Source organism: Siniperca chuatsi, linkage group LG20 (assembly GCF_020085105.1).
Source record: "Siniperca chuatsi isolate FFG_IHB_CAS linkage group LG20, ASM2008510v1, whole genome shotgun sequence".
Classification (NCBI taxonomy): Eukaryota; Metazoa; Chordata; class Actinopteri; order Centrarchiformes; family Sinipercidae; genus Siniperca; species Siniperca chuatsi.
In genome coordinates this window covers 16,768,675-16,784,632 of record NC_058061.1, presented here as the reverse complement: position 1 = coordinate 16,784,632, position 15,958 = coordinate 16,768,675, and the positions used below count along the sequence as shown (strand labels likewise).

Below are 15,958 nucleotides of genomic sequence, written 5' to 3'. Positions count from 1 at the left end.
ATGGTAAGCACTTACAATTTTCTCTTTGCAATTTTCTTTTGACAAAATCAATAGCAGGAGCCCACTTAGACACACAAATTGGGCAGGAACACCCATATTCACATGTTTTAAAGTATCATTTTAAGTCACAACTAAGTAGGACAAGCGCTCACAAATATTCTTCTAGAATTGTTCTCTTTATTAAATCAACAGCAACAATCCACTTACACACAGAGATGTTTTGTGTTCCTGTCTCATCTGTATGTGTAAGTGGACTGTTTCTATTGTTTTAATAAAAAGAAGATTCATGAAGAAAATGTGAGTGCCCGCCCCTGCTTATTTGTGAATTAAAATAATACATGATGGCATCTGAATATAAATTCTGTACATGCCAGTTTGGCAGCTCATAAGTGAGGTAGACAAAAAAAAAAACAGAGCCACATCATGATGTTAGAATGACTTTGTTGCTCCCTGAGGGTAAACTCTTTTGTCACAACAAGACATTATTAAGAATCACAAGTAACTTGAAATTGCAAGCTCTACATGCCATAAGGTATGGATGGGGATTGAACCCATGATCTTTGGTTTACGAAACCAACACCTTACCACTTGGCCACCACACCTACCCGTAAAGTGTCCTTGCAGTAAATAATAATTTCGTAGTAAATAATAATGTTGTTTATGGTATTAAGAAAATCCTGTTAATTGTATTTTATTTGGTGTAGATGACGTTCACCCTCCTTAACACACTACTTAATGGTGCAGATTTATGTTACCTTGAAAAAATTAAAAAGGTGATTGTCAGACATCTATTAAAACAAACATTCAACATAAGATTGCTCACTAGCTGCCCTTTTAACTGTGATGTACAGTAGTTACTGTCAGATCTAAGTTTGGTGTCAGGGAGACCCTTCTATTTTATTTATTTTATTTTATTTTACATGGTTGTCCTCACACTTAGAGGGAGCCTCACCCTGACATTTCACCTCTCACAGGGGTCTCATCCCCAGCACCGAGACCACCTTGGAGTTTCACCCCAGTGATCACCATCTTAATGACCGTATCGCCTCTTGTCTATTTATTTAAATGTGAAAAGTCAATCAGGCTTGATTAAGAGAACGACAGAGCCGATGAAGACACGAGCGGAGCAGTTTGGGGTGAAAGTGGGTGCTGGTGCTTCATGGGTGGGCAGACCTAGCCGTAACCCTCGGCTCAGTATGCAGTGACATGTCTGTCCTTGCAGGTCAGCTGCCAGTGCAGGAGATGACAAGTTAATTCAGACCTACAGCAATGCAGGGAATCCTAATGGCTCCATCAGGACAAGTGCACTGTCTGTTTTGTTATAGTTCAACCTCTGAATGTGACCTGTATGTCACTGTTTCAGCCTCTGTCTGTGGAGGCAGCAGACTTATATTTGGCAAGTGACTTTCTGGGTTATTTCAGAACTTAAATTCAACAATTTTGCTACTGTCTCCTTCACCCTTTTACTGTGCCAGCTCACCGTCTCTGTCTGTCTTTAAAACGGGTCTGTTTCATCGAACCTACGCAGATGTCTGTTGTATTTGGATTAGAAGACATTTGCTCTCCCACTCTCTTATTTTGACCTCTAAGTCGTTTTCCCCTTCACTGCCAGTGACGTTATAATCTGGACCACCAGAGTTGGTTTTATGGTATTTCACTCTGGCCTCGGGATTACATACCTTTATGTAGGAATAATTACATCTAGAAGGATTTTCACTGAAAGGGCTCATTGCTGCTCAGTCCTGTCAGCTGAATTAGTTAACTCAAATGCTACCACACACTATTTTGATGATAAAATAATACTGAAAATAGTAGGAAATGTCCCTGCTTATTTTTCAATAACAACTAACACATGTGTAAATGGGGACTCATTCATGAATAAGTGCCACTGCAACATAGTCACTGTGTAATTGATTACCATTAGGCCTCATGATTACTCCAGTGTGTCAGACGTTACATCAGCCTGGAGAGAGGCTGTTCTGAATGTATTGGCATGTCATGTTGGCCAAAGATACATTTGTGTTGTAAAAAGATATATTAACTCAGACACACGTGCATGCACGGGTGGTTTGCAGATATGCCACGTACACACACATACACACAGACATAAAATCACATACATCTGCTCACCATCCTTGTAATTGTGGGTCCATCAATATCATATTACCTGTTCTGTTAGCTGCCTATTGATCATGCCTGCAACAGCATGTGCTGGTTACGATGTGCTCTATTACCTGCGTGTTAGTGTCAGACTCTCAGATTGGGGTGGTGGGATTGACTGTGCATCATGGGAGGGATAGGGGGTGGGGGGATTGTGATGTGTCCAGGCTACCACCCATTGATCTCTGGGAATATGAAGTGTCTTTGGTACTAAACAGATGGATGCCTTATGGCCTCATGGAGCATGCTATGGATCCTTAAAGGCTGATACACAGTGATGGTTTTGTATTGAAGGTGGCATTCAGTTCTAACAATTATTCTATTTTAAACTGACCATTATAATACCAAAAACAATACAGAGTCATTTACAGCAGTAAAATAAGATTTTAGATACATAGTCACCATTATTTTACGCCATCACCGACAGGTGCAGTGTGGCATCATATAACATTAATTCATATGTTAAAGCAAAGGTGAAGAACTGCATATGAGGTCCTATGTTCCCAGTGTCCTATGTTTCCAGGGTCCTATGTCAAAGGGCTATAAGTAAGGGCTATCTTCACAGTGCAAATTGCAAAAGAACGAAGGGAGATGGACATTACAAATACAGTTTGAATAGTAAAAATCCATTCAGCCATTGGGTGTAGGTTTCAAGGAGTATAACATCAGTAGGCTATGAGCTGTAGGTGGGTGATTTCAACATATTGACCCAGAGAAACATACACTGAACATTTGACCTAGTGCAAAAACACTGCTGAGAATATAAAACCCTTTGAAAGGTCTCCTTATTGTGTCATATTAAGAGGATATTGAGCTGGGGAACATAGATATTTGCGAATTTGCATTAACACAAAGTACAGCTGAGGCTGACTGGAATGTCATTTGACCTAATTTGGCCAAACCTTGACCTGACGGCCTGAAGGTTTACCTCTATACAAGACCAGGCATCATGATCTATAACATATCTTTTAGTATGAAATTTAACCTTCATGTGCAGCTGTATCAGTGCTTATATTACCCCTATCTGAAAATTTCTAGACAGTGCTATGGGACCACTGATGAATTAGATGCCTGGGTTGACCATGAGGCCCATCAGTAACATCAGAGCAGTAATTTCATATAATTAAAAATTAATGATATCAGTAGTAATGTTTGTTTTTCCAGTCTCTTCTCATCTGCTGAATGCTACTTAAAGTCACTGGGATTAATGGCAATTTAATGGATATATAAGTTTTCTCTCTGTTAATTTCTGGTTTGTCTTATCCCTCAAACCAAAGATGTCATTCAGATGTCTGAGCATCTGCCTCAGAGTGACACAAATGGCCAAACTGCAGTATATGGTCATTATGGCTGGAAAACAATGTGCTAATTTAGAGTATACGAAGAGTAATTATGACTACATTGTCAGCGCCTTTATGTCAAATTATTTGTATTGATGGTTTAAATTGTGAACGATAACCACATCTGTTTGTAGTTATAGTTGGTGATGTTCTATCGCAGCTTGTGTGTTTCCTATCACAAAGGGAAAGGAAAAGAAAGATGGAAAATGTGTGTGGCCAATGATTTCTATTTTTCTTGGGACCTCTCGTCTCATTTCTCTCCACGGTGCTGAAGGCCTGACCTGGACGCTGGACTCGTTCCCTCTTTCTCCATCATTGTCTAATCGCCCTCGTCTCATCTTTTTGCTCTCCCTCTCCCTCCCTTTCTCAATCACCATTTACCAATCTGTGCTGTCTGAATCCTTCTCTTTCTCTCTATCTCTGTATCTCTTCACCCTGTCTGCACCAAAACTAGTGTCTGTAAATCATGGGCTGGTGTGCGTTTGTGTTTTCTCTCGTGTGTGTGACATACTTCTTATTGAACACTGACCATAAATCTCTGACTTCCTTGCAGCCTCTGAGTAAAGCGCTCTGATATTAAATAATGAGACCTGGGGAGGTGATCTGGTCCCCCGTCAGGCCCCCAAGGGATGAGTTGTGATATTATTCCCATCTCTGGCTCCAAAATGGGAATTATCTGTTGCCTGGTTCCCAGCAGTACACAGGAAGAGGACAATGTCTCCAATGTGCTTGGGTAATTACTGGTGATAATAAAGCTTGATGATCTTTTCTCATACCAACGGATAATATTTGCTTAGACTGAGCTGCTGACATTCAGTGAGTAGGCTACACAATGAGTCAGCATAAGTACACTTTGACCATTATGAGTTTTTGAAAAGAAAATAATACTAATATGTATTTTAAAAAGCACTGACAGACAATTTTAGATATATTTCCCTCACGGTCTTGAAAACAAGAGACATGCACTTGAAAATGGAGATAATGTTATGAAGATGGAAGCATGGTGTTGTTGAGTGTCAAAGTAGTGTTAGCTAGCGAACGTTAACTTTTTTAGTGTTAGCTTACCAGCTAAAATGCTTTGGCTACAGTTACAAGAGTTTATACAGTGATGCTACAGCACTGCAGCACTGCAGCACACAGGATATGGATGAGTAACATTACGTGCGCTGACTGGTGTAGTTTTATGACAAAAGTTAGCGTCAGCAAGGTAGGTAGCAGCTGCCAGTGTTTTCAATTTAGCTAGCCACACACTCCTCTCGATTGGTCCACTGATATTACACACACACACACAGACACACACATAAAACTCAAGACCACAAAATTAAAGATAAATAGAAGAGTAAAATAAATTAAGTATGATTGGTGGTACAAGAAAAAAAATAAAAAGCTTTTTTTGTTTTTTTTTGATTGAAGGATAAAGGAAAAGTATGAAGTCTTACTTTTGTTTTTACAGTCTACTTTAATTATTCAACTAACAATATTATTTATTTATGTATTCAGTTATAATTTTTGCAGTAAGTATGACCTCTTACTGCATTTTGTCAGTTTTGGGGCTCTATAGTTAGCCTCTGAAATAGCATTTAAACCAGTATGGGATACTAAAGCCATCATCTTGAACTAAAAAATACTAAAAAACAAAAAAGCTAAATAAATAAAAAATAAACAAACATCTTTATGGTTTAGCTGTATGTTAAGCTGGGTGACCATCACACATAAATAATAAAAGTAGAAAAAGAACCCCAACAAGAATCAATTAATTAATTCAAAGATGCAAGTAAAATGAAAATAAATACTTAAATACTGTTGTCAGGGATGGGCCTCTAATAATTTACAATTTAAGTTCTAAAATTTAATATTTTGCCAGTATCAGCAAACATGTTCAATATGTCCTACATGAGACATACATGTTGGTTGGATTACCTCCCACTCTGCTTCATAACATGCAGAAAATGTTGCAAATCACAGATCATTTGTCCAATATTCTTAAAAGAACTAAACAATAGCAGTAGCAATAATATCGATGAGCAGGCCTGAGAAAAAGCAGTTTTCTTTCCATATGAGCAGGAGTTTTTACTTTTCCTCTCTGCATCGTCCCCAAGCTGCTGAAAGACAATCAGGTCCCTGAAGACATTCTCCGTCTCCTCAGTGGGAGCGAGAGGAAACTCCATCTGACCTAAGAGAGCCTTCAGAGAGAGACTCCAGTGTACAGTGCGAGACCTGACTCCCAAGACATCTGTTATGTGGAATGGCATCTAATTTACGTTTTGGTGCAGAGGGAAAAACAAAGGACAGGAGGAAGGGAGGTGGAAGGGATGTATAGGGTTGGGAATGGGAAAAAGAAGTCTGCAGTGTTTTCGACTGCTTAACACATGCAATCACATTTGCCTGTGACATTTTTTTAATATACATTTATGTCCCATGAATTTAACCTAATGAGGAAGCGATATATATTTTTTAATACTTTATTGACCGGAATGAGTAATAGAGATAATACCATGACTGTGTATACAAGAAAAGAAACATTAGCAAAAGACATTCCAATGAAGAACACATCACAGACATCACAGCCCACGCACTTTTAATTACAATCCAGAAACACCACTGCAGTGAGCACTTGGCACCAATGATGCTGTCAAATGAATAACATATAACGACAGAGATATCACACAGGTAACAACTCGAATTCCTTTTGCAGTGTGTGCACCGACTAAAACAAAGTCTCCCATGTTGTCTGTGAAGTAGTGAGCAGCCTTTTGGATCGTCAGAGTGCAGGCTATAGACACAGGATCCAGAAACAGCTGTGTAACGGCAGGTCCCTCACATGGAGTTACACACCGACGCAGCAGGCCAATGAACACTGAGTAAACTACAGGGAAGAAGAAAAGTGAGCAGGCGAGGTGCGGGGTCATTCAGGGTTCTTAGGTCTCACATTGATTCAGCTCTTCTGCTTAAAATTTTATTTAAATGTAAAAATAACTTCAATTTTACCAAATTAAATAAATTCAATAAATTCTAACAAATCAATTAATTATCAATTATTTCTTTAACACAACTTTTATTATACCTTTAGTATATCTAGGATAGCTTTATTTGTTGCTGTTTTGTTTTGTTTTAAGGTTTTGGTTTCTCTCTCTGCCGAACATGTAACATTTTTTGTTTTATGGATGTAAGGAGTCTGTAATATCTATCTAATAGTTTTTAATCATATTCACCTTAGTGTGCAAAACAGAGAAATTATTTTATTTTTTACACAATGATTCTAGAATTTTTATAGAAAATAACCAGTAATTATCAGTAAATCATTAATAATTAATAGCCATATATTACCCAAAATATCTGCATATACCCAGCAGGACAACTAGTCTCTCTCTAAGAATTTGCCTGTTTTAGGAGTTTGACATGCACTTTAAGGGTTAAAGGTCATCCATAGATACCCACTGTGGGGTCAGCTTCATTAGGTGTTAATGACCCTCCCAGAGGGCAAGTTGTCAGCTCTGCTGTCTGCCTTTTTTTCTTAACTCAGCTTCTTTTTTATAATAAAAGACAACCTGTTCACTAACATCATTAACAAAGCATATTAAATCCAGCTCAGCTTTATTCTGTTCATCTGGCTGTTTCTCCACTTTCTCTGTCTCCTTCCTTTCCCGAGACGTTAAATGACTGAACCACCAAACATCTTGGATCCGAAGCAACACAAAACCTCATTGAACTGGCTCTGCTGAACATATGGTGGAATCAATGAGAGGGCCCATTCATTAAGCAAACTGTCATGAGGAGGCCGATCAAATGGAAAATAGCATATACGAGCATGTAACAGGAACTTGGATTTATTCCCAATGATCTGTAATTAATGTATGGTACATGTCTTTGTTCTTCCCTTGATCTGCTAATTAGAGAGGAAACTCGGGTGCAAATCCTCTCCGCTTTGCTGGAGGAATGCGGCTTTTGCTGCCAAACCCAAGTGTTTTCTCCTAATTTGAAGCTTGCTTGTCAAAGTAGAGAAGGCCTCATATTAAACCAATCACAGGCTGTTTGATTTGGCGTCCATTCAGGCAATTATGATAAACAGACAACAGCAGGACTGAGAGTTTGCAGGACACCTTTTTGATGTTCAAGGCTTTGATTCTAGTTCTCTTTTGAGCTGACCAAGTTCTTGTTAGCAGGGTACGAACGAGATTCAACAGTCCTCTCGCACAGAACAGCTGGCCTCTAGTTCAGTCACTGTACTGCCAGTGCAGTAATTTTTTAAAATGAGTAGAAATGTGTTAAGACTCAAATTTAAAGCCTTGGCAATAATAAACTGCACATTACTAATAGTTTCATTGTTCAGTAAAAAACATGCCAAATAAACAACTTTAAATAATCTAATATGAAACAATATAAATAAACAGCTGCTGATTGTAACTCCAAACAGCCTACAGACATGGACAGATTATGAGACAATGGGCCACTAAATACATGTAAAAGCTCCCCCACCCTTCTTACATAGGAGCAAGATCCCATGCTGAAAGAGACACAAAGTTTTTTTTTCTCTTTCTTTGCGCCTCTTTGTGATCATTTTGTGTCTCGTGGTCATTTTGCATCTACTTCTATTCATTTTTTGTCTCTTTTTAGTCATTTTGCGTCTCTTGGTGCTCATTTTAAATTGTTTGTAGTCGTTTTTCATCTCATTGAGATCATTTTCTGTTTCTTTGTAGTCTCTTTGTGGTCGTTTTCCGTCTGTTTAAAGATATTTTGTGTCTCTTTGTAGTCTTTCGTGGTTGTTTCGCATCTCATTGTGGTCGTTGTGCACCATCGTGATTTCATCAACTTTCCAACAGGAAATGTTAATAGTCCCTCAAGGGTGTGAGCTGTGTGTTACAGTTGATTAGCAGCAACTATACTTGATCCTCCATTTTATGATGCCTCTCTAAAAATGAGGTGGTTCCTACAGCAGAGATGTATGTTTTGATGTTAGCTTGTTAGCCAAGAGTCGCTCAACTTGCGTCAGAGTCTTAACATAATAATTATCTGAGAATTACTTCAGCCTGTAGTCAGTCCTGAACATTCAGTGTCCGGTGTACATCCTGAGAAAGATCCTTTGGTTTCTGGCAACAACGAATAAATAGAAGAACTGGGTAGTTAGCGCTTACCACTGACGATTTAGCCAAAATCAGAAAAGTGTTAGACAAAATGTGCTACGTGCTAATAAAGGATCTTCCTGCTGAGAGTTTAGGTGTCAGGCTCAGGTATGTCTAGCTGACAGCAGACTCTCCCTCTTCCTCACACTTCCATACTTTGAGGTCAAGAGGGCAAAGGATGACTCCTCTATCAAATGACCACCAGGACACACCCCACCCACAAGGAAATCACTCTGGTAGGCAGTTGTTTCATTAAATCTATCCTTCTTTTCAGGTTACGTTACATTGATCTACATTTCACATTGATATATTATTTTGTGTCTGATTGAAATCCCACCACAGTCACACTCAGCCACAATCTGGCAAAACATAAGGGATCATACATAATAATGTCACATGCAAGCATTTCTCCCTGAACAATTTGCTCAATAATGACCAATTTAGCTTTATCATTCACAGTAAATGAGTCCATTACACAGGGACGGTAACAGATCGTAATCACTTTCCACCTCATCAGTCTGAGAATAACCCTCTGCATGTGAGGGTCAAAGACCGTAGGTCACCCTGGTGGTGGAATGCACTTTGAACTCTGACCTATGGGCAGGCCAGAGGGCTGATACTGACCTCCACAGAGAAGAGCAAGTTGTGGAGCGGAGCAGTGACCAGTTGCTCAAGTCACTTCAGGAGTGAGAGGAGATGTTGTTTGGGTCATTAATGGGGAATGTGGACAGTAGATGGGCTGTGAGTGGCTGTTTTGCTGTGGGAACAGAACAGGCTTGTTTTCAGTGTTTTAGTGCTTATTCAGTTGGTTTTTGGAGTACAATGGTGGCAGGAATTTGCCAACCTATTGAGGAGCATGAAGTCCTTCAGCTGAAAAATTAAAGAACTCCGAGTTGCAAGTTTTCATAGAACACAGCTGTCACTGTATTTCACTTACAGTAATACACTTACATAGATTCTGTCTCACATTCATTATCGCCTTAATTAAACTTTTACATTTGTAGCCACGCTAACAGCATGTCTGTCAAGTCTGTTGGTCAGTCGGTTCACCACTTTGGTCCCAACTAACATATCTAAACAACTATCAAATGAATTGCCTTGAAATTTGGTACAGATATCCATGGTTCCCAGACTATGTATCCTACTGACTTTGGTGATCCCCAGACTTCTACCCTCGTACCACTGTGAGGTTGACATTTGTGGTTTTGACCGAAATCTATCTCAGAAACTATTGGATGGATTACCATGAAATCTGGTTTGAATTGTAATAAAGTTGACTTGACTTTTCATCTAGCGCCATCATACGGTTTGTGCAATACTTTGGTTTAAGACCAAAATACCTGCAAAACTAATATCATTCCCATCAGCCTCAGCTGTACTTTATGTTTAGTGCTAATTAGCAAATGTTAGCATGCTAATGCACTGAACTAAGATGGTGAACATGTCGAACATTACAGCTGCTAAACATAAGCATGTTAGCATTGTCATTGTGAGCATATTAGTAAGTTGACATTAACACCACTGTGAGTAAGTACAGCCTCACAAAGATGCTAGCATGGCTGTAGACTCTTAGTCTTGTTTGTGTGCATGTACGTGGCCAGTGTGAAAATGATTGTGTTCACTGTAATGGCTGATGCTCATAAACTCCATTGTGGTGATGAGCTACTGTATATAAAGAAGAAGTCTTTCAAACTAATGCTGATAAATATGAAAATACATTTTCATTTTCTTCATGTGGCGCCAGGATTTTTCTTCAGGATTTTAGGGAAAGGTCTCCAATGTGATTGAATCTGATAACAGTGGTCTCACACTTTTTGTGGATGGGGAAAATGGAACTTGATAATGTATGATCTTCAAATAAGTTTTGTGGGAATGTAAAACAGTGCTCCAAAAACATAGTACTGCATGGCACATGCCCAATAAAAGTTTGGTAAAATGTTTGGTATTTCAGAATGGATGGTAAATTTCACAGAAAGAACTAAGAATTCATTTGCATCAGTGTGGACATGCAGTAGGCATTGCAGTAAGCTGTTTAAGCAGTTCCATGCCTGATTGAACCCATGCAGTGCCCTGTAAGATGGCAAACTGGCAGGCAGTCCTCAGCAGCCATTCCTCTCCCACCCGAGTGAGGACACTTGACCTCCTCAATAAGGGTCACTAGTCACTTTCATTAGGGGTGTAAAGATCTGAAGGAGTGACATTCGCCTATCCATCCCGATATCCGGGTTTGATCTAATCCGTGCATGTTTGGATCCTATGCACCCTCAGTGGAGCCAGATGCTCACATGGACCATTGACAGGAGGGTCATTGTGTGAGCGACAGAGAAATGTATCAGGAATGGAGCCAGGGCTTTTTGGATAAAGGCCTGTCTGCAGACCTGTAGCTGAACCATCTTGTTTGCATATCAATACCTTCAGGCCTGAATAACTTCAGTTAGCTGATGAATGAGAGATTTGCTGCTATCTCAAGTCTCAGGGCTCTTTGGTGCAGAGAGAGACATAAAGGAAACTTTTCAACAGTGGGAAACTCAAAGACATAGCTGGCTGGTTCTCTTTACACACTCCTCACCCATGAATGGGGTTGTGTGACTTGAAGATATTCTATAACTGGAGAGTATGCAGGGTGGAAAATGAACACCACCCACCTGTCAAATGCTAGCAAGTATTAGTAAAAAAATTCTGAGGTAACTGATCATCATTTAAAGTCTATTCTGAAAATGTAGTTGGCTGTGAAAGTGGCAAGAAAATAACTTTTCTTGTCCTGAAGCTATGCTGATAGTGTTAGTTTTCTAATTCTGTTTTCAGTTGTTTGCTCTTTAAATCTGCGATGATGGACAAGCTGTAACACGCTACTAACATATCATCTTTTAAGTTGATATGGTGAAACTGTTAGCTATCTGGCTCTTTAGCTACTAAATCACCAGCTAACATTAATTGCTAACGTTGTTTGTCTGCTGTTTGGTGCTGGACAGGTAGCGTACAGTGGGTTCATCAGAGCTTTTATCATGTATTTTTGCTAAAAACAGCTGCAGGCTGTAGACTAAAACAGTGCAACAATACAAATCAGTAAATAAAAACAGTAATGTTATGGACCGGAAAACCAAAACAAGGAGCTGAAAGTTGCTATAAAGCTTCATAGTGCTGAGGGGAACTGCAGGGTTGGGTGATAATTTTCTGTGGGTTTCATTTGACATGTCATTTGATCCATTGTTAATATAAAAATGTAGATTAGTGCAGCTTTAAGTTCACCTACTATGTTATTTGCCATTGTGATGCCAACTTGCCCTTCTTTGCTGGATTTCCCTGCTTTATGACCTCTTCATGGAAGTACTTAGTGAGGGGTAGTAACCTGGGATTGAATTAAAGAGGGTTTTTCCATGGGCCTGGTTTGTTTTAGCCACGCCCAAGCCAAGCCTTGATGACATGAGTTTCCATTACAGTCTCACAGCAGGGGGTAGCCACGTCGGGCTGCTGTGGTCCTGCTTGCTAGCAGGGCAAAGCAAAGCCACAACCCCCCCTCAGCAGAGCCATGTCATCACAGTCACCGTATTGGATCAAGAGTGTGTCATCATATACAAATGACGAGAAAGAGGGGTATTTAAAGAGTTCTTCCTCTGTTGTAGTTATTATCGTCACTATCTGTCAATTCAACAAAACTGATAAAAAGAACGGCAATCAAATTCAGAATCAGAAATACTTTATTGATCCCCGAGGGGAAACTCTTTCGTTACAGCTGTTCACTATCACGTCAATGCACACAGGAATAGAAGTACTAAGCAAATCAAAATATAATACACTATAATACAGCTAAGATAAATTAAGTACAAAGTGGATATAAGTATAAAAGCTAAAATAAGTGTAAGTACAAAAGTGGATATACAGGTTGATAAGTATGTACGGTATAATACAATGTAATAATATAAGTAATATTAGTAAGTAATACTGCAATAATGAGAACTGTCAAATTAGGTGTAGCAGATTAACCAGATTATTAGACGGTGGATATTGCACAGCAGTAATATAAGTATGAATAAATATCAATAAATAGGGAATATTAAACAGAAAACAGAGTATATTGCACAGGAGTATTAAACAGAAAATATTGTACAATATTTCAATATTTCAAGTATTGAAGTGATGTTAGAGGGAGGAGTTAAAGAGTTTGATGGCCACAGGAAGTCATTCCTGGAATGACCTCCAGGAATGACTTCCTGTGGCGCTCTGTGGTGCATTTTGGGGAGATGAGTCTTCCGCTGAAGGTACTCCTTTGTTTGACCAGCACGTCATGGAGTGGGTGGGAGACACTGTCCAAGATGGCTTGTAACTTGGCCAGCATCCTCCTCTCTGACACCACTGACAGAGAGTCCACCTCCACCCCCACAATGTCATTGGCCTTACGGATCAGTTTGTTGAGTCTGTTAGCATCTGCTACCCTCAAACTGCTGCCCCAGCATGCAACAGCATACAGGCTAGCACTGGCCACCACAGACTCATAAAACATCCTCAGCATTGTCCGGCAGATGTTGAAGGACCTCAGCCTCCTCAGGAAATAGAGGTGGCTGTGGTCTGCCAGTCAGGTAGTCCACAATCCAGGACACGAGAGGGGCATCCACCTGCTTCACTGCCAGCTTCTCACCCAGCAGGGCTGGACAGATGGTGTTGAAAGCACTGGAGAAGTCAAAAAATATGATCCTCACCGTGCTTGCTGGCTTGTCCAGGTGGGTGTAGATGCAGTTCAGCAGGAAGACGATGGCATCCTCAACTCCCAGCCGGGGATGGTAGGCGAACTGCAGGGGGTCCAGGAGGTGTCTGACCATGGGCCGCAGCTGTTCCAGCACCAGTCTCCCCAGGGTGTTCATTATGTGGGAGGTCAGTGCCACTGGTCTGTAGTCCTTGGAGCCACTGGGACACGGCGTCTTCGGCACAGGAACGAGGCAAGATGTCTTCCACAGAACAGGGACCCTTTGAAGACTCAGGCTCAGGTTGAAGACATGGTGAAGGACTCCACATAGCTGGGGGCACAGGCTTTTAGTGCCCCAGGGGAAACGCCATCAGGGCCTGCAGCCTTGTTTGAGTGGAGTTTTATCAGCTCTCACCTGGTCAGTAGTCAGGCACACAGCAGAGGTTACAGGCGGGGGTCTGGGGAGTCATCAGTGGAGAGGGCCGTTAGCCTGAGAGCCAGTTGAAGGGGGGAGTAGGACTCTCCCAGGAAGATGGAGGAGGGGGGAGCAGTGGACTCAGAGGAGTCTGAGGGCAGACAGCAGCTGAGTTAGAGGGGGGATGAGCAGGAGCCGGTGTGTCGAATATGTTAAAGAATAGATTAAGTTCGTTGGCCCTGTCCAAGCTGCCTTCAACTCCTCTGCTGCCAGTCGGTCTGAAGCCAGTCATGCTCTTCATGCTGCTCCAGACCTCTCTCATGTTGTTCTGCTGGAGTTTCCACTCCAGCTTCCTCCAAGAACCAAGAGCTCCGTGCTGAATGCTGTTGTTTACACCAACACTGAGAAGAAATGCATAGCACTGATTACGTCAGCAGCTAGAAAACCCCTGCACAGGAATGCATGGCTCGGCACAACTACCCCCAAAAACTCTAAAACTGATACCACTACTGATTTGTAAGGAAGTTCAATTTTAAGAAATATTAAAGTCATAACCTGGTCCAGCATCCATGTGTGCACCCTTGTGTGTTGTATGTTTAGGTCCTGCATCGATTACAGATGTATGGAAGATATATCAGGTGTTAAATAATATTTTACAAATGTATGATAGCGACCTGTGCTTGACCCCGGAGTTAAATCAAAGTGACAGTGGGACATGGTAGGTATAAGCACATATCCCCGCCGCCAATAAACTAAACAGGCAGTTATTGATCCGTCCCATCTCCCCTCAGTGGAGGTCCCAGAGGTTGAGAATGCAATATTAATGATCAGGGGGGAGTTGTTGTATGCCTGTGTGTGTTTGTGTGTGAGTGTGTGCATGTGTGTGAAAGCATGCATCCGCGCTCATAGCTCATGCAGCGCGACTCCATTAACCAGTGTGGCAGCAGCGGTCAGCAGTTTATGGTGACCAGGCTCACAGGTCAAGGGGGAGCGAGGAGGTCAAAGATTGCCATCCCCAAAAGGTCTCCAATCACCCCAGTGAATTGATTGCTTACACATCAGAAAAGCCAGTGTCCTGTGTTAACTTCAGATTTAGCCCTGCAGCCATCTGACCCCTCCTAAATCCCAAACCCCATTGCCTTCACCACAAACTTCAGTCTGTCTCTGCACAATTCAACTGGGAAGTGTTTGCCAATGACTGACTGACCACTCACTTATGCTTAATAGAATAGCTCAACATTTTGGGAAATATACTTATTTGCTTTCTTGCCAATAGTAGGATGAGAAGATCGAAACCACTGTCAGATTTGTCTGTTCAATATATGGCCACAGCCAGCAGCCAGTTAGCTTAGCTCAGGATCAACTGGAAATAGGGGGAAAGCTAGCTTAGCTCTGTCCAAAGGAGACAAAATCTGGATAAACAAACAAGATTTAACATGTTAATTAGTGAGCTTTAGTGTTAGGCTCATTTTTTGTTATGTTTACACAGAGCCAGGCTAGCTGTTTTCAGTCTAAGCTAAGATAACTGGGTGCTAGCTATAGCATTATATTTACCATTCAGACACTACAGTGGTATCGATCTTCTCATCTAACTCATGGCAAGAAAGCGAATAAGCGTATTTCCCAAAATGTCAAACTATTCCTTTGACGGTAAGTTTTGCTGTTAATTTTCCAGCATGGCTCCCTTTTAAGCATTGAAAACAGCTTTGTAAACTGTGGCCTTCTTCCTGTTTTGTTGTACTGGAATGCTGATTTAATTTACTGATTGTAGCTCATTGGAATTACTGAGTTAATGTCAGAAACAGGGAGAAATGTTTTTGAAAAATGTAATCACCCTGACATTTAGGTGCTGGTAGGCGGATTTTGTTACCTTCGGACAGAGCCAGGCTAGCTATTTGTTTCCGGTGTTTATGCTAAGCTAAGCTAACTGGCTGCTGGCTCTATAGCTTCAGCTGTTGATGTGAACAATACTCTTTATTCATTAAAATCCTAGACTGAGCCAGTTTTAAAAAGTTGTTTACTCATGCTGTTTGTGAGTTTAACACTTGATTTTATAAATAAGTAAAGGTTTAAGATTAAAGTAACAATCCACAACATTTTCATTTACTGTAAATAAATGTCAGCTTTCCTACTAAATCATCGCTTAAAATCACACAACAGTGATTAATTTTATTTGCTTTTCTAATCATCCGGTGTCTGGTAGGTCTCTTCCAGGAAAAAATCATCTGCTAAACAGATGTAT

The 15,958-nt window shown here is 40.6% G+C and overlaps 1 non-coding gene across 1 annotated transcript; it reads right to left on the bottom strand.

Moving 5' to 3' along the window:
- Positions 1-530: 530 nt before the first annotated feature.
- trnat-cgu lies at positions 531-602 on the bottom strand. Its single transcript has one exon. It is a non-coding gene; the product is annotated as a tRNA-Thr (tRNA).
- Positions 603-15,958: the final 15,356 nt, after the last annotated feature.